We start from the raw sequence: 23835 nt of genomic DNA on the forward strand, positions 1-23835 counted from the left end.
TTTCCAAAAGGCAATAACAAGGATGAATTGAGATGACCTTGCCAAAAGGGATTGGTTCACGGCTTCTACATTAGAAGGAGAAGCTCACTTACCCCAAAAATGAAACAAAACAAATGAAAAGCATTAGACTGGAGATGTTATAGCCATGGGGATCTGTGGAAATAATAAGCAATTCTCTGCAGTATGGTTGTGTCCAGTGAGAAGCAATAACTTTCTTTTGCACTTCCAGTACACATCTGAAAGCAACCCAGTGATGCTTAATGATTTCATTGACATTGAATGAAGGATATAAAAAACATTTCTAAGCTGTTTAATAATAAATTGAATGTATTTTACTGTTTTAGACTAAAAGCGTTTTACCTATTTCCAAATTCTTTCAAAGGAAATCAGGTATTGATAACATTAAAGCAAAGAGGCATTTTATGATAGAATTCCTCAGGAACAGGAATGGCTTGTAATCAGGACAGATTTAACTAAAATAGTTGAATAAAAGTATTTGCTTGCTGTATTTTAGAGGAAAATATTTTTTTATTCAGGCATGTCCAAAGGTCACTCCCAGTGTTCTCTTCTGTCTATCTGATGAATCTGGGCATCTTGGGGCAATGTAACAATTGCTTTATGTACACAGACAACCCTCTCCTCCTACCACCCAACACTACAACCTGTGAGAGATGCACTTATCTAGCCAAACTGGAGGTAAAGTTCTCTCCAACCAAGACTGAGCTTGACAGTCAAGAGGAAAAGGTAAACACTTGCACCATACCACACTCATCACATAGTCCCACTATACCTACAGCACCAAAGTCCACACATAGAAACACAAAAACATTCATGGAGGCTCTCAATAATAATCTGGTCAAGTAACAGAGACCTCCAAAGCAGAAATGCAAGCAACCTCCACCCCCCCCCAACACAACCCAAATGACACATAGCCCACAGACTCGGTGTGCCACTCAACCACAGCCCATAAGGCAAAACAACATACCCAACCCACTAGTCATAGGTGACTCTATAGTCAGGCACACTGATGTCCCACTCACCAGGCTAAACAAGGAGAAGGTTACTGTCATGTGCCTGTCGGGTGCCAGGATCCGCCACATAATCCATACACTCAGATCACTCCACAACAAGTACAAATATGACTCTGTCATTGTCCATGTTGGTGTGAATGACCTGAGACATACCTCCCTTGACTACATGAAAAGAGGCATAGAAGAGCTCTCCGATCTTGTAGCCCAGGCAGGTATGACCCTAGCCTTGAGTAACATCCTGCCATTGCCCAGAATGATACCGCAGTACAAGGACAAAATGACTGACTTCAACAATTGCCTAAGCTTCTGGTGTCATTCTAAGGGGATCAAGTATCTGTCTGCCTGGGACGACATGGTCGACAGACCATGATGCTTTGCCAGAGATGGTCTGCACCTGTCACCCCTGGGGTTCCGAATACTGGCTAAGGTTCTTGCCACCCCTGTAGTGCCTTTCTTAGGCAAGGTTCAAATGACAAATTCACCATCGTAACAGGCAAGCAAAAACTGAGGGTAATGCTACTCAATACTAGAAGTCTAAATCTCAAAATGCACTCCCTCAAGACACTCCTTAAAATGGAGAACATTGCTATCTGTGCAGTGACTGAGACCTGGTTCAAGGCTCCAGAGAGCACCTCTGCATTACCAGGCTATAACTCATACGACACTTTTCGGCCACCTAACCTAGACTGGAACACCAAAGGCAGAGGTGTGTCCGTATTCATTAAGGATTATCCACACATCTAGGCTAGTTGCTCAGTATAATGCATCTGAGGTTATCCAAGTGCAACTAACTCTGGGCAAAACTGCTGTGAAGATTGGGTAGAGATGGGTGAAGGCTGCCAGCCTAGCCAGATAGAATTGTGCACAAAATTCTATTATTTGTAAATACTGTGAATGTTGAACTTAAAACAATGTGGCAACATTGCCATCTGCTGTAAAGAAAGCTAAGTCAAGCAAGTCTTGTTGGTCCTTTGAAATTAAAATAATTTCATCACGACCTTTGATGTTTTACAAGTTGGCTCCAGTCCGGCCGGATGGGGTCTTCCTGACTATTGTTTTAAGGCAAAAGTTAATGACCAGAATTTACATGTGGAATGCACTTTATTGTTCTAAGTTTAAAAGAATGTAAATGCAGTTAATATGTAGCCTGGGATCACCAGGAAGGGTGAAAAAGATGATGTAATGTTTATCAGAACTGGAGTTTCAATTTAAACAGTGAGAACCAGAGATTGTTAAGCATTTTTGTCTTGATATTCAACTTATCAGCACTCTGCCTGTGTCTTAAGTAAGTTATTTTAGAAGTATGTTTTCTTGTCGCAATAGCTAGGAATTAGAAAAAGATTAGACTAAGTGTTTTTCTGTTATGTCAGAACTGTACTACTGAATTATTTTAAGTTTCTGTGTGATCTCTGAACTCTTGAGTAGCACTGTTGTGTAGCAGTATTGTCTTGTGTTTTTAGTATTTATTATTAAATATGTAAACCCTTTTCAACTGTAGCTGGTTTATGTAGAGATAAATTAAGCTCTAGAGTACATTGCTTGCTTATAAGTGATCCTGTAATAAGCCCTTCCAATAAGTCTTGATTGCTTATTACACTACTATTGGATAAAAATATTGCACAGTAATAATCGGACACCCTTTTAAAGCCTTTGGGTAGCTGATAATTATTAGCTGGTGGTGGCAGGAATTACTACCGTATAGTCTGGGTATAGGGGCAAAGCTGCAGAATCTTTGTCAGCCTTTCCCAGGAGTGTCTGTGAAGTTGTTTAAATACTTATCTCAAAGTGTGTGTGTGTGTGTGTGTGTGTGTGTGTGTGTGTGTGTGTGTGTGTGTGTGTGTGTGTGTGTGTGTGTATGTCAGCTACTTGGGCAGGGACATGAAGCACTGGTTGGACAGAGAGGGTCCTGGAGATTTTAGCTTGCTAGCTAGGCTGAGATCTGGACCCTATAGCTGTGCCAGCGGAGAGTCTTATTGGGGACCTGGGGAGCAAGGGAGCGACCAGCCCCAGACTGACTGTGATCTCTGTGTGCTCTTAAGGGAAATTGCACTTTACTGTGTGTATCTGTTATCCTTTCATCTCATATATGAGAAGCCCTCTCTGGTGTTAGTGGTGAGGATTGAGGCTCCTTGTTTGCTGGGCCAGGGCATGGGTGTCACAACTGCAATCCAAATTGTAGCTTGATACAGACCCCCCCACCATGCCTCAGGATTCCCACTCCTCTTTTCTTGATATACTGGAAAATATTAGGGTTCAACCAAACACCCTAATAATGGGTGATTTCAACTACCCCACCATTAACTGAGAAAACTACTCATGTACCAACGCTTTCTGGAATTCATAAATTCCAATGCCCTGGATCAACTTATCCACACCCCCACCAGGGGCAACAATATCCTAGACCTAGTCATTAACAACATGAGTGACCGGTGTTCCACACCTGAAGTAAACTCCTTGTTGGTCAGATCCGACCATAAGCTAATCACCCTAGATATCCACATCCCGCCCCTACCCCTTATTAAGGAAACCACTGTAAAAATTTTCTCCAATGCCAATTTTATGCTTCTTAAGACAGAAGTGGCGAACTTCATGACACCCATGCAGATGGACAATACAGTTACAACTGCTGAATCCTACACAGATGCACTCTATAAGCACTTACATGAGTGCATGGATCGTGCTATCCCAAACAGAACCAAGATGCTATCCTCCAAAAAAAGGAAGCAAATCTGGTATTCCCCTGCCATAAACAAACTCTACAACAGAAGGAAGAAACTGTTGCAAAAGAGAGTAAAATCCTATGAGTGGAGGAGCTCCCTGGTCAGCCTCAGTAAGAAGCTGAGATCCCTTAGAAAATCTTCCAAAGCTAGCTATGAAAACAAAATCTCCATTGATTCTAGGGACAACCACAAAGCATTCTATAGCTATGTCAAGGATCTCAATGGCAACACCCAGATCTGCTCTGAGTTACAGCACAATGGCACAAAAATCTCAGAACCAACTGATATTGTCAACATCCTGGCAGATAGGTACAGTGCTAACTTTACCTCCCTCTCACCCCCTAAAGGGCCCATATCTATACAGGAAGAATGCAGAGTCCCTGTAATCATAACTATGCAGGTAAAAGCTGCACTCTCTAAAGCCAAAAACAAAGCATCCATGGGACCGGGCAACATCCCAGGCTGCGTTTTACACGAACTTCAGAACAAACTGGCTCCCCACCTAAGCACCATGTTCAATCATAGCCTCATGTCAGGCTTTGTGCCCACTGAATGGCGCACAGCAACAGTTATCCCACTCCACAAAGGGAGACTCACCACTGATCCTGGGAACTATTGCCGTATTAGCCTGATGAGCCTGGTCTGTAAGGCCATGGACCTTATCATCATGGAATTCATAAACAAAGACATTGGTAACCTCCAAACTCTGGATCCCACACAGTTTGGGTTAGTGAAAAGTAGATCATGCCTCCTGGACCTGATCGACTTCTTTGAGGCAGTCACCAAAGCCATAGATGAGGGTAAGGTGGTTCATACAGCCTATCTTGACCTCGGCAAGGCTTTTGACACCATCCCCCATTCTGGAATTATAGCTAAACTCACTAAACTAGGTATAAATCCCTATGTCACAAGATGGGTTGACAACTGTCTCACTGACAGAACCCACATTGTAAAAATTGCAGACTCCAAATCTAACTTCAAGCCAGTGACACATGGAGTATCACAGGGTTCAGTTCTGGGACCTCTCCTGTTTTGTATATACTTCTCTGAAGTACAGGCTAACAGAGAAGGCCTTTGGCTAATGCAGTTCACAGATGACTGCAAACTAGGAGCCGTAGTCAAGTCCCCAAATGATGTGGACATCCTACAGAAGGGCCTTACTGAGACAGATGCCTGGTGTCAGAGCCATGGCCTCAAGCTCAATGCCAAAAAGTGCATTGTCATCCCCTTTGGTAAAAACTCTGTACCCATGAACTACCACATAGGCGGCAGTCTACTTAACACCACATGTGTGATAAGAGACCTTGGGACCCAGGTGGACAGTAGTCTCTCCTTTGATAATCACATCACCACAGTAGTCAGGAAATCCTTCTACTTGGTATACCTCATCACAAAAGGGTTCTCATCCAGGAAAAAAGAGGTAATTGTTCCCATCTACTCGACAGTCATTAGACCCATTATAGAGTACAATGCCCCTTTTGGAATGTACCTCACAAGACATCTGCAGCAGCTGGAAAGGCCACAGAAGTACCTCACAAAGAGGATTACTGGCCTCAAACAGATGCCCTACACTGACCATCTCAAAAAAATCCAGGTTTACTCCATAGCATATCGGCTACTCTGAGGTGATCTTTGCCTAACATATAAAGCTATGTCAAACCCAGAACTGTTGGACATGCTACACCTAAAGAAATCCCAATCTCTCCGAGCTACATGCTCTAGGGACCTAAACCTTGTCACCACAATAAACAGGACATGCTGGAGGGATAGATTCCTGTCCCAGAGACTTCCCATAGTCTGGAACAAGCTACCCATCTATGTCAAGCAAAGTTCCTCATTAGCAGTCTTCAAGAAAAATCTTGATGAGTGGATGGGAAATAGGAAATACACCCTGGGGATCACTTCTGTGGCTCTGCTCGACAGGGGCACAGGAAAATAACTTTCTTGGGTGGCATAAGCCAGGGAACCTTGTTGGCTAGGCTTATTTAGGCCCTTGGGCCAATAGCCTAGTACCTACCTATGAACCTAAAAGTTATCTGGTTGCATTTTTAACTTGTTCTGGTACCTTAATCTTGTAGCCTCATTTGCAGTTATGGGAGAATTGTGAATTATTGCAAGATGTAATTGTTTATACATTATACTCTACTCCTATCTCCATAAGTAGAATTACTTGTAAAAGCCATCTGTTTGTATTTTAACTTAATCTAGGACCTAAGTATTGTAGTTGCATTTGTGATTGTGGCTTAATTGTGAACTACTGCAGGATCTGAGCCTCTTTAAGATGTTCATTGCTATATTTTCTATACGCAGTGTTACTGGTAAATTTCTGCCTAGTCTGATGTCTTAGACTATTGTCTGGATTGTAGTATTAGCAGTAGTGTAATTTTTCCTACAATATTTGTTCTTCTGTGCTTTTACAGCTAATTACATTTCAGTTTTGCTACACGAATCTTATATTCTGCTTATCACTTGCCTACTTAAAACTGCATTCTAGTGCCTTTCTGTTTGTTACATTGCTACTGTTTTTCTCTTGTTCTTGTGTCTGCACAACCCCCACTGATACACTCCCTGTTGCTTCCAACTGTTTGTACACTAGTTTCAAGTTTTTCCTGTCTGTACTGTAAAAGTTAAAGTTCCTAAAATTCTAACCTACCTGAGGTCATTGACTTGTGGCTTAGAGTCTTAGGACTCACTCTATAGTGGGTTGTCTGTGTAAGTGCTTCTCCCAATAAGAGAACTGGAAAATCTATACAACCTTAGAAATCCAGGTCTGAGGTTCAAATAACCCGTGTCAAGAGCAAATAAACATACCTTGAGCTGCATTACACCCATGACTTAATACCTTGGCATTTCCCCATACCTTAGTGGCAATTCCACCCAGACAGTATCCTAAACAAACTGAACTCAAAACAGCTATAGTCACCCCTGTCTTCTTTGAGTCACTTGTGTTGAAAACAAAGACCAGAACTTCTCCACAGCCTCTTTAGCCAGACTGATTGAGATGGGTAAATTGAAACAGTATAAGAATTGTCTCATGCTGTCTTGGTGATCATTTGCTACTCAGATAACAACACAGTATATGAGAGATGTACATATGCAATGTCCTTGCAGACAAAAATGACACACACACTAAACTCACACAGCAAACTCACCAGCAGTACATCACAGACCCATCTCACCAAAGCCATCACAATACACATAAACAACTATGTGCTGAGGTTCTAAAGATTATTTTACCTAAACCTCAAAGATCTCCAAAATGCAACACAGGCACAAAGCACATTCAGCAAGTTAAGTCTACCACCTCATATAGAACAAGGATTCCCAAAGTCATGGATGCTGAGCAGCTAAAACAGGCATCTACCCAACCAAATGTTCTAGTTATAGGACACTCCATTGTAAGACATACAGATGTACTGCTTACCAGGTTGGTCAAGGAATGAGTGATGATTAGCTGTTTGTCTGGTGCCTGGATCTGTCATATCACATATACAGTCAAGTCACTAAATATGTACCAGTATGAATTTGTCATAGTACAGGTGGGTGTCAATGACTTGAGATGTACTGCCCCAAACTGTATGAAGTGATACATGATGGAGTTCTCAAACTCGGCATCCCAGGCAGGTATGAACCTAGCATTGAGCAGCATTTCACCTTCTGCATGGAAGATACCAAAATATGAGCAAAAAAATAATTGATTTCAATAATCATGTAAGCTTTTGGTGTCATTTGAATGGGCTCCTGTCTTTGCCAGCCTGGGAGGGTATAACTTGACAGATCATACTGCTTCACCAGAGATGGCCTGCATCTGTCTCCTCTAGGGTTTTGATTATTGGCAAAGACATTGTCCTCTCCGACAGTCCCTTTTTTAGGCAATGACAACCTGATAAAGCAAGTAAAGGAAAATATGGAGGTGTTACTGATCAATGGTAGGAGTCTAAACAAGAAACTCCTCTTATTTAAGCTTTTCTCTCTATAGAGGATATTTATGTCTCTGTAGTGACTGAAACATGGTTTAAAGCAGTAGATAACACTCCAGTTTTGCAGGGTTATAATGCCTTCCACATGTTTAGATCAGTTATTGCACAGGAGGGGAAAAAGGTGGAGATGTCTCAGTCTTCATCCAGAAGAGACTCACATTAAACCTGGTAAAAAAGCATGACGGACTAGGCCTTCTTCATGTCCAAATAACCATCAGAAATGCCCTGTACCATATATTAGCTACAGAACTCCCTCTGTGATCCAAGAAAGACACAATGCCTGTCTACAGAAACTGGAATCATTCAGTATTAAATCCAGTATCATTTTCCTAGGGGAACCAAACAATCCAACCACAGAGTGGGAACTTACATCATCAATGGTGCACAAGCACAGAGATTTCTGGATGTTGTCAATACAGACACCCTGAAACAGTTAGTCAGAGTACCCACAGGGGGGAACAACATCTCATATCTTTTCTTTTCTAATATGGGGGCATCTTCCACTATCCAGATCTGACATAAATTTGTCTCCTTCAAAATAAAATTAAAAGCAGAGGACCTTTCCACTGAAAACAACTTAGATGTTTCTTTAAGACAAACTACCTACTCCTAATTAATATATTGGCAAATGTCAAATCCCATCAAACCCTTTTAACTTCCACTGAATATGTGGAAACATATAACACTACTCTATACTAGCATATAATCAGCTGCACAGAGACAACTGTGCCCTGTAAGAACAAGTGTAGGGCAAACTGCCAAAACAAACTCACTTGGTAGAGCCATATCAACAAGCTTCACAACAAAAGGTGATAATTTTGACAAACAGTAAGAAGAGTAATTCTAAGAATGATAGAGCCCTCATAGCTGAAGGAAACAAACAAGCGGGAATTTAATAAAATCCACCAAAGCCAAGTTTGTGGTTAAACTAGCCACCCAAGCTGAAGACAATCACAAGGCCGTTTTTACTTATGTTCATAATGTCAAAAGCACAATGCAGCAATGTTTGGAGCTGATCAAGAATGATGTTACCTACACTGACACTGAAAATATAGCTAACCTAGTGGCCAATAAATTCAGCTCAAACTTTACTCCTTTCCTCTTTCTGTATGTCCCACAAGATATACCTGAAAACTAACTCGGCTCCAGCAGTCACACAAGACAAAGTCCTGAAAACGCCATAATGCTTCACTGATGGGTACTGACAATATCCCTGGATGCATCTTAAATAGAACAAAACATGATTTTGCCATCCCCCAACAACATTGTTTAACCACAGCCTCCATATAAGTTTTGTACCAAGTGAATGGAGAACAGCTACAGAAGTTCCCATGCATAAGAAAAGACCTTTCACAGATCCAGGCAACTATAGTTCCATAAGTCTGACTAGACTCATATGCAAAGCTTTGGAAAAACTTATCGTGGAACTTATCAATAAAGGCAGAGGGAACCTCCAAAGACTGGACTCATCACAGTTTGGATTGGTGGACAACAAGTCATGCTTATTCAACTTGTTGGACTTCTTTGAAAAGTACACCAAAGCAATGGATGAAGGTAAAATAGTACACAACATATATCTTGTACTGGCCGAATAAACTGAGAATAAACCCCATACACCACCCACTAGATTGCAAACTGGCTCACAGATAGGACACAGCAGACCAAGCTACTTCCTCAAAGAGACCTGTCACAGGTGGAGTCCCCAGGGAGTGGTTCTGAGACCTCTGCTGTTTGGCATCTACATCTGTGAAGTAAAAACCAATACAAAAGAGCTCTGACTAAATTTGCAGATGACTGCAAGCTAGGAGTAGTTATTAAATCCCCAAATAACCAACACATCCTGCAGGAAGGTTTTTCTCAAACAAAAAACTGGTGCCAGAATCATGGACTGAAACTAAATACCAAAAAATACATTATTATATCCTTTGGGAAGTCATGACAATATACCCTTGAAAGATGACCCATTTGTTTGGGATCTGGGATCTTATGTGGACAGTGATCTAACTTTCAACAAATGTGTCCACTGTCATAAGAAATGCCTTCTATTTTGCACAGCTTATAAACAAAGGGATTGTGACTAGATCTAGGGATGTCATTGTCCCTCATTAAGCTAATTTTTGAGTATAATACCTTATTTGGCATGCACCCATATCTCCAGGTTAGTAGCGCAGCATGATGCCCCAGAGATCATCCATGCACAACTATCAGCAGGCAAAACCACATTTCAAGTCGTAGCCGATTATAGATCGCCCACCATGTCCCAAGATGCTCACTCTGCATTCCTTGAGACATTGGAAAATATAAAGGTCCTACCAACACCATAATCTTGGGTGATTTCAACTATCCTGGTATAGACTGGGTGAACTATCAATGTTCCAATTCCTATGCTCAGTGATTCATAGAATTTATAAATTCAAATGCCCTTGAACAACTAGTATGTTCCCCCACTAGAGGGGACAACATATTGGATTTAATCATCACAAATATGGGCGCCCATTGTACCACACCCGTTATCACTCCCTCCTTGGTCAGATCTGACCACAAACTGATAACCCTGGACATCCTCACCCCTCCACCTCCCCCAATCAAAGAAACCATAGTCAAAAACCTTTCCAAAGCAAACTTCAAACTACTTGCATCCGAAGTGGAAAGCTTCACTATTACCTTGCAGAAGGATAATGATATCCAGGATGCGGAATCCTACACCAAGGCACTCTATATGGATCTTTAGGATTGCATGGACCATACTATCCCAAATAAAACCAAGACTCCTTCCTCAAGCAAGAAGAAACCAGTCTGGTGGACCCCGGCCATACGCAAACTTTACAGTAAAAGGAGGAGGCTTATACAAAAAAAAGGCCACATCTCAAGTAGAAAAATCATCCCTGATCAGCATTAGTAAGAAATTGAGGGCCCTCATCAAGTCAACTATAGCTAATTTTGAAAAGAAAGTTGCTAAGGATGCCAAGGATAACCATAAGGCCTTCTATGGCTACGTCAAAAACCTAAATGGCAATGCTCAGGTCTGTTCTGAGCTAGTACAAAATGGAACAAAATACACTGACCCTTCTGACATTGCCAACATCTTGGCTGACAGGTTCAGTGCAAATCCCCCCCCCACCACCACCTACAGGGCCTATTACCATTCCAGTGGATTGTGTAAGTCCAATTATTACTGATACGTTGGTTAACAAGGCGCTATCTAAAGCTAAAAACACTGCCTCCATGGGACCAGATGGTGTCCCAGGCTGTGTCATATGCAAGCTCCAAAAGGAATTAACCCTGCATCTTAATACCCTGTTCAGTCTCAGCCTCTCCACAGGATATGTGCCTATAGAATGGCGCACGGCAACGGTGGTCCCTCTACACAAGGGTGGGGCCACAACTGACCCTGGGAACTATCGACCAATAAGCCTGACCAGTCTGATCTGTAAGGCTATGGAGTGAATCATTATGGAACTCATAAATGGAGAGACTGGAAATCTCCAGTCGCTGGACCCCACACAGTTCGGCTTCGTCAAAAGCAGATCATGCCTCCTGAACCTGGTGGATTTCTTTGAGATAGTTACTCAGGCTATAGATAAGGGAAAGGAGGTACACATGGCTTACCTTGACCTTGCTAAAGCATTTGACACCATTCCCCATTCAGGTATTATTGATAAGCTTACCAGCCTGGGCATAAACCCTTACGTCACAAGATGGATCACAAACTGGCTCTCAGACAGATCCCATAAAGTAAGAGTAGCGGGATCTTTGTCCGAATCCAGACCAGTAACGAGTGGTGTGCCTCAGGGCTCTGTCCTGGGGCCCCTCCTGTTTGGCATATACTTCTCAGAAGTACAGGCAAGCACGGAAGGGCTGTGGCTGACTAAGTTTGCGGATGACTGCAAACTGAATGCTATAATAGAGTTTCCGGCCGACATGAAGATCCTCCAGAAAGGCCTAAATGAGACTGATGCATGGTGTCAAAGCCATAGTCTCAAGCTAAATGCAAAAAACTCCGTAGTAATCCCCTTTGGAAAAAACAGAGTACCCGCAAACTACAACATAGGAGGTAATCCCCTGAGATCTGAAGAAGAAATAAGGGATCTAGGGACCCAAGTAGATAGTCAGCTTTCCTTTGATAACCATGTTGCCAAAGTGGTTAGAAAATCCTTCTATGTGACCCATCTGATCAGGAAAGGGTTCGCATCAAGATCTAAGGATGTAATGGTGCCCCTCTACTCTTCCCTCATCAGACCCATTATTGAGTACAATGCACCAATTGGAATGTACCTGGCTAGACATCTCCAGCAGCTGGAGAGACCACAGAGGTACCCAACCAAGAGGATTACTGGCCTCAAACAGTTGCCCTATGCAGCACAATTTAAAAAGCTAAGACTGTTCTTTGTTGCATACCGCTTTCTTAGAAGCGATCTCTGTCTAACGTACAGAGCCATATCCAACCCAGAATTGTTGAACATGCTCCATCTTAGCAAAACCAAATCTACTTGAGCTACATGCTCTAGGGATATAAACCTCAGCACAACAATGAATAGAACATGCTGGAGGGATAGATTCCCTTCACAGAGACTTCCCTTACTATGGAACAGGGTCCTGATCTACATAAGACAGAGCCCCTCACTATCACTCTTCAAGAGGAACCTTGATGAGTAGATGGGTAACAGAAAGTTCACTCCGGGGATCACACCAACAGCACTACTAGATATGGGCCAAGAGTACTAGCTGCTAGTACAAAGGTCTAGGGAACTACTAAAGGGGCAGTGAATACCGCACAACGTGGCTGGGCTAATATATGCCTTCTGGCAGATAGCCCAGTACCAACCTATGAACATATGTTTGCCCAGACACACACAACTGGAACATTCAGAGATACCTTACTAAAAGGATAAAAGGCCTAAACAATATGTCCCTCATGGACCACTTCAAAGCCCTGTAATTATATTCGGTATCCTACAGACTGCTGAAAGGTGACGTGTGTCTGGCATACAAGGCATCCTCTAACCCAGTACTGATGGACCTGCTGCACATCAGCAAGTCAAATGGCATCAGAAATACATGGTCCAGAGATCTAACCCTCTTCTGCAACATCGACAGAACAGTGTGGAGGGACAGGTATATCTTGCAAATGATACTACTGCTTTGGAACAGACTCTCTATCCATGTAAAACAAAGCTCATCCCTGTCCATAGTCAGTGGCAAAGTGGATTTATGAATGAGTAATATGGAAAATCTACCCCAGGACTGCTGACTGCCCCATGTACTACTAAGGGATAGAGACAGTCCCTAAATGCTTTATCCCATGCATGGGTCCCCTCAAATCATCTATGGTATGATTTCAGTTATTCTCACTAGGGTAATATATAAATCAGCCATGAGATTGATAAGATCAATCTAACACCAAAATGGGAAAGAAACTGGTTAGGCTTAAGATGACTTATAAGGGGCAGCTAGCCTCATACTTCCCTATGAACCCAGGTCACAGATTTATTAGTTCCTGAAACAAGTTATGCAGTAAAGCAGAAAAAGTTCCTGAAATAACCCACATGCCATTGCTTACAATCAGAAACCTGCAGAGAAAATAATAGCTCTGTAATAACACATCAAATTTCTATTTGTCAAGATACAAAATATCACAATTCACTCATGTAAAACTCATAATAACGCAACAAAAATGGTCACAAATGAGAAAATCATGAAGGAGTAATGAATGGTTGTCTCGATCTTCTAGCTCCAATTTCTAAATGTACTACCATTATATAATAGTAGAGAAAGAGAACAAACACAAAGCATAAAGAAACTCACCTTTTACCTTTTCTCCAAGTCACATGATATTAGAAACAGCACAACACCAGTTCCTGTGACAAACCAAAATGTTATGCACTGAGATATGAATAAAACAAAATTTGCACACTTCTCATTTTACTTCCTGATGTGTGTAAATACTACTGGTATAAAATACTCTATCTAAGGTAAATATTTGCTTTGTAAATCTGCACTAAACCATCTCTGAATAAGTGTTTGCTAGTGTTCTACAAACAGAGATGCACAGTGCAGAAGTTACCTGCTTTAATTCCCATTGTAATATACATCACTCTCCTCTGATAAACAGGTATGGTCCACTGGATGCAGCCAGATATTTACAAGGCTTGTATTAGGAATCTGGGATGGTCATATGATTTGGCATTGTCATATTGTGTACACATGATACTAGTAGAGTTTCAACTCTAAAATCTGTTGAATGTACCAAGCTTATTTTTAATTCATTACCACAACAGCAGACTGTACTGTTTATGCCAAAGTCTCTTCTTTCAGAAATATGCATTCTCAACCATTTTAAAGAAGCTTACAAAAAGTGAAATATTTTGAAATACATAATTACTGACGGTAAGCAAAGAAAAATGTTGAAATACTGATTCATTAAACAAAATCTGACACTTGCAACACAACTAAGACTTTATTAAAACAGACTACTTAATCTGCTCAGACTATGAAGTCATACCCGAGAGTAAGAGAACAGTACACAGAAAAGATAAGCTACATTCCTCACCAACCGATGCAATCTTCTGTAATAAACAATGTGTCATGCACGGCAGGTCTGAAAACAAAGCCCTGCAATTAAGTATTTTAAGACAAATTACAGATGCTGCAAATGTGTGATATGAAAGGCCTGGACAGCAAGGACTATATGGCCAAATGACTCATCACAGAACTTTACTGATTACTGACTACCCAACAGAAGAACATTCGTGTTAATGGAAAATACCAGAACAATGTGTTTATTGCTGTGTTCTTCTTTGTAATTTCATAAATTTAGAGCCAATCAGCTTCACTGCATCTTACTGACACAGTAGCAGGTTGTCACTGACTACTGTTAGAACTAAAAATACTGGTTGTTCTTTTCTGACTCCACAGCAAAGGTGTCTAGGCTCTGAGGATACAGGTTCAGTTACCTGCCTGAGTACTACAGGATCTAAATACGAAGGAGTGGAATTTGCTGGTAAATGCAGGCTTTCTCATGCCAAGGTGACAATGCTGACAAGATTGCTGCGCCTGCAGCAAGTATCTTTGATGAGTGTAAACCTGCCTAAAAGTGCATATGCATGCTAGCTGAAACTGTGGGGGTACAAAATCACATACTGACACTAGGTCCACAGAAGTGGGCATTGCAATGTACTTTCTGGTTAACAGAGCTACTAACAGGAGCATAGAAAATAATCTCTTATCCCCAATGGAAGATTACCTTGATATGCAGCTCTCACCCCCCCCCCCCATCTTTTTATTTCTTAATTGACATTTGATTACTGGGAAAGTCCGACTAGATAAGAGCCTATTTTCAGTAGAGGCCTGGGGAGAAAAGCTGCAAAGTATTAAAATACATTTTAAGAACAATAATTTTACAATCTTTAAAAGTAATACAAAAAGCAAATACAGTTTAAAATAATTATACCAAATTAGACATAATATGAAAACATTGGTTAAGAATAGATACAGGCTATATGAAAATGATTTAATAGTTAGAGAAATTTCAGCCAGTTTATAGAGAAATTAAAGTTAAGATAGTATAACACATATAGGAATTGCAATACGAAGTGAGCTTATGGTATATTTAGACAGAAAGTCAGGAGAGAGACACTGATAGAAGTAAGGGACTGTGTGAAGAAGGGAGAGTAAGGAGATGTAAGGTATGAATAAGTGTTTGTTCATATTTAGGGATATCGTTTATCCTGATGTTGGGCAAGAAAAGAGTTAGCTTTTGGCTGGGAAGTGTTTAGGTTTGAAGGATGGGAGGGAGGGAGGGTTTTGACCTGATGGATAGAGACAGGGAGTTCCAGGCCTTAGCAACATGGTACAGATGCAGACAATGCACAGCGTATTTGATAGGTTTGTAGGCATACGGGAGATGTTATGTGATCCTATCTCGCCTACATTCTGACTGATGGGTTCGGAGCCGATCCCTCGGCTCCGACTCGGCACGCTTATGCTATAGAGCGAGGCCTCTAATTGGCTGAGCTATCTTTATCCCAGGATGCACCACCACTAATCCCCCAGATCTCGTTTGCCGCTATCAAGCTTAGACGTGGTCTCAACATTGGCTGGGCTAAGTACTAGTTATTAGGCTTTTTCCTGTCACAATGTTCTTTACTTTGAACCCAAAAGCTGTTTTAACAGCTATTGTTACTATTTTGGTGTGTTTGGTGATTTTCTGTTAGTAAACTCGTGAAATTTTTAGTCAGGGAAGGTTTCCCGTTTTAGTTAGAGGGGCCCTGTTACTTTGCTGTTTGTGAATATTCTTGGATCAAGTACCCATTTAAGTTAGAGGGTCTTGACCCTCTTTATCTCGTTTTCTGTCCACTAACTGTTTAGTTTAAAAAAAAAAAAAAAAATATATATATATATATATATATATATATATATATATTATTGTTATATTTGTTAAAGTTTAGGTTGGTTAAACGTTATATCTCTTAAACTTGTGGTGTTTAACTAAAGTTTAGTGTTTTTGTCACTTGGATAATTATGTCTAAAGAACACAAACCCTCCGGGTTTAAGAAATGCACGAGGTGTGGTTTTAAAATGTCCATAACGGACGACCACGCCTCGTATGCCTATTGCTTAGGTGCTAAGCATTTGCAAGAGTCGCTAGTGTGTGCCGCGCGTTCTCTTCTAGAGACCGCCAGGAGAGGAAAAAGAAATTAATGCGCAAGGGATTAATCAAGCCTTCCTTCGAGGAGGCTTTATCTTCCTCTCCGTCTCCTTCTAAAGAGGAAAGCGTCGGCTCCGACCAGTCAGTCGGAACCGACCGCTAAGAAAACTAAGCAGACTTCTCCATCGGCTCCACGGACTTGGAGCCGAGGTCGGAACGATCTGCCTCGATGCCTCCAGCCTCGACCCCTCTGGTTTGAGCCGAGGTCTGGGGCATCGAGAGGCGGGTCACCCTCATCGGCTCCACTGATATTGGAGCCGATAAGGGTTATCGGCTCAGACTCTTCCCCTCGGGCCGAAGTCCTTATCGGGTACCGAGGGAAATTTCCTTGAAACCTTCCTCGAGCCGATAATTGTTGAGTCTTGAGCCGGTCCCGAGCCCTTCGGAGCCGATGGAGAAATCGGTTCGGGCCCGATCGGTATCCTCGAGATCATCCAAGATGTCTGATTCAGACATCGACAGGGTGCTCCTTTGACTCTTCCAGTCTCCAGTGTTCCAAAAGATGGTTTCGGCTCCAGCCCATTTGGCTTCGGAGCCGATGGTCCACTCCCCTACTGTGTTTCCTCCTCCAACAGCTTCGGCACCGTTGGAGCCGGTGCTGGTGGAACCTGTGGAGGTGTTAGGGTCGGGCCCGACCCTTGCTCCAACTCCGGCTCTTGGGTCAGAGTTCAGTACACGGACTTCTTCCTTCGGCCCTGGGGGGAAGCTTCGGGATTGATGCTTTCGGTCCCAAGTCCCCCTCTCAGTGCGTCGGCGGTGGGAGTACCGTCCACTGTCATGGCCACGGAGGTGGGACCCTCCCAGGATTCTGGTGGTCCCGCCTTCAGGGCTATGAGGAGTGCTTTAGCCAAATCTTCCTTGGCTACCTCCACAGTTTCCCCGGCTCCTTCCCTACATTTGGAGACTGGGTCGTTGGCAGTCCCCCTGTCCTTAGACAGCGGAGCCCCTGTGCCTCAGGTTATCCCCGCTGGGGTTTCTCCCCCTCCTGGAGGTCCTTCTGAAGCCTCTTCGGAAGAACCTCCCAGGAAGAGATCGTGCAAGAGGAAGCACGTTGACTCCCCTGATGAGTCTCTGACATCTGACACTGATCTCGATGATGCAGAAGGGTCCCCCAAGTCGTCCTCGGATGATGTCTCCTTTGCAGACATCCTGGAAGCCCTAAAACAACGAGGCGGCTGGCAGTCCAAACCTCCCTCTGCTGATGAGTTGGTGTTCCTGAAGGCCTTTGGGGCTCAGCCCTCCGCCTCCTGGGTGTCTCCGCCCTTCGATGAGCTCTTGGATTTGATCTGTCGAAGGGCGTGGGAACACCCAGACTCTGTGGAACCGGTGCCCGCTCGTCCGAACAAATTTCTCTCGGCGCCCCCGGATAGAGAGTTCCTTACTAAAGGTGTGGCTGTAGATGCTATGGTGGTGGCATCTGCTACCCAGCAAGATGTAGCAGAGGCTTCTCGTCCTGTCCATCCTCCTAATAAGGAGTCTAGGAGCATGGATCGGTACGGAAAGCGCACCCTTAGTTCAGCGGCCTTTACACTGAGGTCCTTGAACTACCTGACGCACTTTACGAGATTTCAGAGGGATCTGATTAAGGAGCTGTCCGATACCCTTTTGGGTAACCTGCCTGAGGAGCTGGCCCAGACGGTTGGCTCTCAGCTGGCTACAATGTCGTCCATTTCGAACTCATCCATGAGGCTCATTTCGTATGCGGCCGAAGGGACGAGTAGAGCGGCGGGTACAGGCATTGCTCTACAGAGACAAGCCTGGCTCTGCCTGTGTCATTTCGCGGAGGCCTTTATGTCTTCATTTGCCGACGCCCCCTTTGATGGGTCCTCCCTGTTTGGACCCAAGGTAAAAGACACAGTAACCCGCTGTGAACAGGAAGGTAAGACTCTGACTGCCGTAGGGGCACGATTTTCCACTCCCTGTCGGCCTTATCCCAAGGCTAAAAGAGGAGGGAAAATGTGGTTCTGTAGATCTCAGAAGCCTTACCCCTCTCAGCAGGAAGGTTCCCCCTCCAGAGGCAGAGGAGGGGGAAATTCATCCGGAAGACGTCGTCCCAGAGGCGGCAGAGGCCCTCGCAACACTGGAGACCGCGAGTCCTTTCATGGCTCTTCACCTTTTCATAGTCCCTGAGGGATTGCCCAGCTGTGCTGCTCCGGAGCCAGTCGGGGTCGCTGAAGCACCTGAAGGCCTGGGAAGGGATCACTCAGGACCGATGGGTGCTTCGGATTATCGCCGGAGGTTACTCCATCCCATTCTCTCCCTTCCAAGGAACCTTGATGAGTAGATGGGTAACAGAAAGTTCACTCCGGGGATCACACCAACAGCACTACTAGATATGGGCCAAGAGTACTAGCTGCTAGTACAAAGGTCTAGGGAACTACTAAAGGGGCAGTGAATACCGCACAACGTGGCTGGGCTAATATATGCCTTCTGGCAGATAGCCCAGTACCAACCTATGAACATATGTTTGCCCAGACACACACAACTGGAACATTCAGAGATACCTTACTAAAAGGATAAAAGGCCTAAACAATATGTCCCTCATGGACCACTTCAAAGCCCTGTAATTATATTCGGTATCCTACAGACTGCTGAAAGGTGACGTGTGTCTGGCATACAAGGCATCCTCTAACCCAGTACTGATGGACCTGCTGCACATCAGCAAGTCAAATGGCATCAGAAATACATGGTCCAGAGATCTAACCCTCTTCTGCAACATCGACAGAACAGTGTGGAGGGACAGGTATATCTTGCAAATGATACTACTGCTTTGGAACAGACTCTCTATCCATGTAAAACAAAGCTCATCCCTGTCCATAGTCAGTGGCAAAGTGGATTTATGAATGAGTAATATGGAAAATCTACCCCAGGACTGCTGATCGCCCCATGTACTACTAAGGGATAGAGACAGTCCCTAAATGCTTTATCCCATGCATGGGTCCCCTCAAATCATCTATGGTATGATTTCAGTTATTCTCACTAGGGTAATATATAAATCAGCCATGAGATTGATAAGATCAATCTAACACCAAAATGGGAAAGAAACTGGTTAGGCTTAAGATGACTTATAAGGGGCAGCTAGCCTCATACTTCCCTATGAACCCAGGTCACAGATTTATTAGTTCCTGAAACAAGTTATGCAGTAAAGCAGAAAAAGTTCCTGAAATAACCCACATGCCATTGCTTACAATCAGAAACCTGCAGAGAAAATAATAGCTCTGTAATAACACATCAAATTTCTATTTGTCAAGATACAAAATATCACAATTCACTCATGTAAAACTCATAATAACGCAACAAAAATGGTCACAAATGAGAAAATCATGAAGGAGTAATGAATGGTTGTCTCGATCTTCTAGCTCCAATTTCTAAATGTACTACCATTATATAATAGTAGAGAAAGAGAACAAACACAAAGCATAAAGAAACTCACCTTTTACCTTTTCTCCAAGTCACATGATATTAGAAACAGCACAACACCAGTTCCTGTGACAAACCAAAATGTTATGCACTGAGATATGAATAAAACAAAATTTGCACACTTCTCATTTTACTTCCTGATGTGTGTAAATACTACTGGTATAAAATACTCTATCTAAGGTAAATATTTGCTTTGTAAATCTGCACTAAACCATCTCTGAATAAGTGTTTGCTAGTGTTCTACAAACAGAGATGCACAGTGCAGAAGTTACCTGCTTTAATTCCCATTGTAATATACATCACTCTCCTCTGATAAACAGGTATGGTCCACTGGATGCAGCCAGATATTTACAAGGCTTGTATTAGGAATCTGGGATGGTCATATGATTTGGCATTGTCATATTGTGTACACATGATACTAGTAGAGTTTCAACTCTAAAATCTGTTGAATGTACCAAGCTTATTTTTAATTCATTACCACAACAGCAGGCTGTACTGTTTATGCCAAAGTCTCTTCTTTCAGAAATATGCATTCTCAGCCATTTTAAAGAAGCTTACAAAAAGTGAAATATTTTGAAATACATAATTACTGACGGTAAGCAAAGAAAAATGTTGAAATACTGATTCATTAAACAAAATCTGACACTTGCAACACAACTAAGACTTTATTAAAACAGACTACTTAATCTGCTCAGACTATGAAGTCATACCCGAGAGTAAGAGAACAGTACACAGAAAAGATAAGCTACATTCCTCACCAACCGATGCAATCTTCTGTAATAAACAATGTGTCATGCACGGCAGGTCTGAAAACAAAGCCCTGCAATTAAGTATTTTAAGACAAATTACAGATGCTGCAAATGTGTGATATGAAAGGCCTGGACAGCAAGGACTATATGGCCAAATGACTCATCACAGAACTTTACTGATTACTGACTACCCAACAGAAGAACATTCGTGTTAATGGAAAATACCAGAACAATGTGTTTATTGCTGTGTTCTTCTTTGTAATTTCATAAATTTAGAGCCAATCAGCTTCACTGCATCTTACTGACACAGTAGCAGGTTGTCACTGACTACTGTTAGAACTAAAAATACTGGTTGTTCTTTTCTGACTACACAGCAAAGGTGTCTAGGCTCTGAGGATCCAGGTTCAGTTACCTGCCTGAATACTACAGGATCTAAATACGAAGGAGTGGAATTTGCTGGTAAATGCATGCTTTCTCATGCCAAGGTGACGATGCTGACAAGATTGCTGCGCCTGCAGCAAGTATATTTGATGAGTGTAAACCTGCCTAAAAGTGCATATGCATGCTAGCTGAAACTGTGGGGGTACAAAATCACATACTGACACTAGGTCCACAGAAGTGGGCATTGCAATGTACTTTCTGGCTAACAGAACTACTAACAGGAGCATAGAAAATAATCTCTTATCCCCAATGGAAGATTACCTTGATCTGCAGCTCTCACCCCCCCCCCCATCTTTTTATTTCTTAATTGACATTTGATTACTGGGAAAGTCCGACTAGATAAGAGCCTATTTTCAGTAGAGGCCTGGGGAGAAAAGCTGCAAAGTATTAAAATACATTTTAAGAACAATAATTTTACAATCTTTAAAAGTAATACAAAAAGCAAATACAGTTTAAAATAATTATACCAAATTAGACATAATATGAAAACATTGGTTAAGAATAGATACAGGCTATATGAAAATGATTTAATAGTTAGAGAAATTTCAGCCAGTTTATAGAGAAATTAAAGTTAAGATAGTATAACACATATAGGAATTGCAATACGAAGTGAGCTTATGGTATATTTAGACAGAAAGTCAGGAGAGAGACACTGATAGAAGTAAGGAACTGTGTGAAGAAGGGAGAGTAAGGAGATGTAAGGTATGAATAAGTGTTTGTTCATATTTAGGGATATCGTTTATCCTGATGTTGGGCAAGAAAAGAGTTAGCTTTTGGCTGGGAAGTGTTTAGGTTTGAAGGATGGGAGGGAGGGAGGGTATTGACCTGATGGATAGAGACAGGGAGTTCCAGGCCTTAGCAACATGGTACAGATGCAGACAATGCACAGCGTATTTGATAGGTTTGTAGGCATACGGGAGTTTTCAGTCATTGGATAGTAATGACCAACTTGGAACATAGTTGTATAGAATGTTATTTAATGCTGGACAAGCAGATGGATTCTGCATAATTTTGTATGTGGTAAGAAGTTGTGTATGTGTTAGTTGATGGGGTAGTTCTAACCAATTTAGGCTTTTTAGTGCTGTACAGTGGTGGGTTCTGAAAGGGATATTTGCTACAAATTTAGCAGCTTTGTTATAGCATTGTTCAAGTTTAGATTTTTGTGATGCTTGAAGTATAGTAAGGATGGGAGCACCACAAAGAATTTTGAGGGAGAAGATATGTAGTGGCAAGTGTAGTTTTTCTTGCATCAGTGAGATGGTTTTTGTCTCTATAAAGCATCCCTAGTTTTTGATGAGTTTTCTTATGTCATCTTCTAGGACAAAGGAGATGAGGGCATGAAACAGCCAGTATAGTATAATTTTGAAGTGTCATCACATTGAGCGGGGGGAGTTATTAAGCAAAACATAGCATAAACAGTAGTTGTATTTTACCTCCTTCTATTAAATGGATGCTCAAGAATTTTGTCATTAAAATGCACAGAATCCTGCAGGTTACCAAACTTTGATAACCATCTGGGAATGTGTGCTGCAAGGAAATCAATCCAATGGTCCACAGATTCCAGAAGAATGAACTCATCACTCCACATGCAAGTTTTAATCAGTTTGTCTCCATGCACAGTACTTCTGGCTGCCTAAATTACATTTTGACTGTTCAGTGGGAAAATATATCCCTGTTAACGACTGTTACTAAAATTTATGAAGACACTCCTCATGGCCCTGTGTACTGCTCATTTCTGAGGTTTAGTCTGATTAAAATACAGCAGTGGTCACCATTGTTGTACAAATTATTGTTGGATGATAGTTCTATGTAGGCCAATATTTTACACCTGTGTTGTTATAATCTTATGGGTTATTGCTTCACATACCTTAAAGGGGTCTATATTAGAACATTGAAGTCTTGAAACATCGAATGTTTAATATCGACCCCTATTCAGTGAATGCTGAAAATAGGGAAGCTGCAGAACAGCAAATTTTTTCCTAGGGAAAGAATTCAGTTGGCCGTTTCTGTCGCTTTGCTATTTTCAGCAATGTGGTGGAAAGGTATGGGTTGGGTTCAGGTAAGTGTGCGATTGTGTGGACGTGAGGATTAGGGCGTGGGTGACATGAGTGTGCAATAGTGACGGACCTTAGGGTTAGGGTTTGGGTTAAGGTAAGTGGATAGTAGTGTATGTACAGTTTAGTGTAGGGTTAGATGTAGGGTTTTATATGTGTGTGGATTGCTGTTTTTTTGTTGTGCTTGTGTAGTGTGTATGTGTTTTGGAACAGCAATTTTTTTCCCTGGGAAAAAAATTTGCTGTTCTGCATGTTTGATATTGTAAGCGTTCGCTGAATAGGGGTCAATATTAGAACATTTGAAGTTTTAAGACTTTGGTGTTCTAATATAGACCCCCTTAAAGACATGGCTCATGAGATCAAACAGATCACATAAGTGAGTAATAAATGCAGGCTGTGTTACACCCTCACTCACCAGATTTACAATGAATACAACAGTACTGAAACAAAATATGACTTCTTGTTGCCAGCTAAGGTACTTTCACTGTAGTCAGATATACAAAGCAGAGGACATGCGGACACCATTTTCTGCATACCTATAAATGTCTTTGTGCACGCATGCATTCATATGTGTGTGTGTGTGTGTGTGTGTGTGTATGCATGCGTGTGAGAGTATATATGTGCAAATGATTGTGAGACTGTGTGTTGCATGAGCATGTGTATGTAGGTATGTATGTGTGTGTGTGTGTGTGCTTGTATTTGTATGTATGCACATGTGCATGTGAGTATGTAT

This window comes from Protopterus annectens, chromosome 17.part0 (genome assembly GCF_019279795.1).
Source record: "Protopterus annectens isolate FY-2018-M chromosome 17.part0, PAN1.0, whole genome shotgun sequence".
NCBI classification, from domain to species: Eukaryota; Metazoa; Chordata; order Ceratodontiformes; family Protopteridae; genus Protopterus; species Protopterus annectens.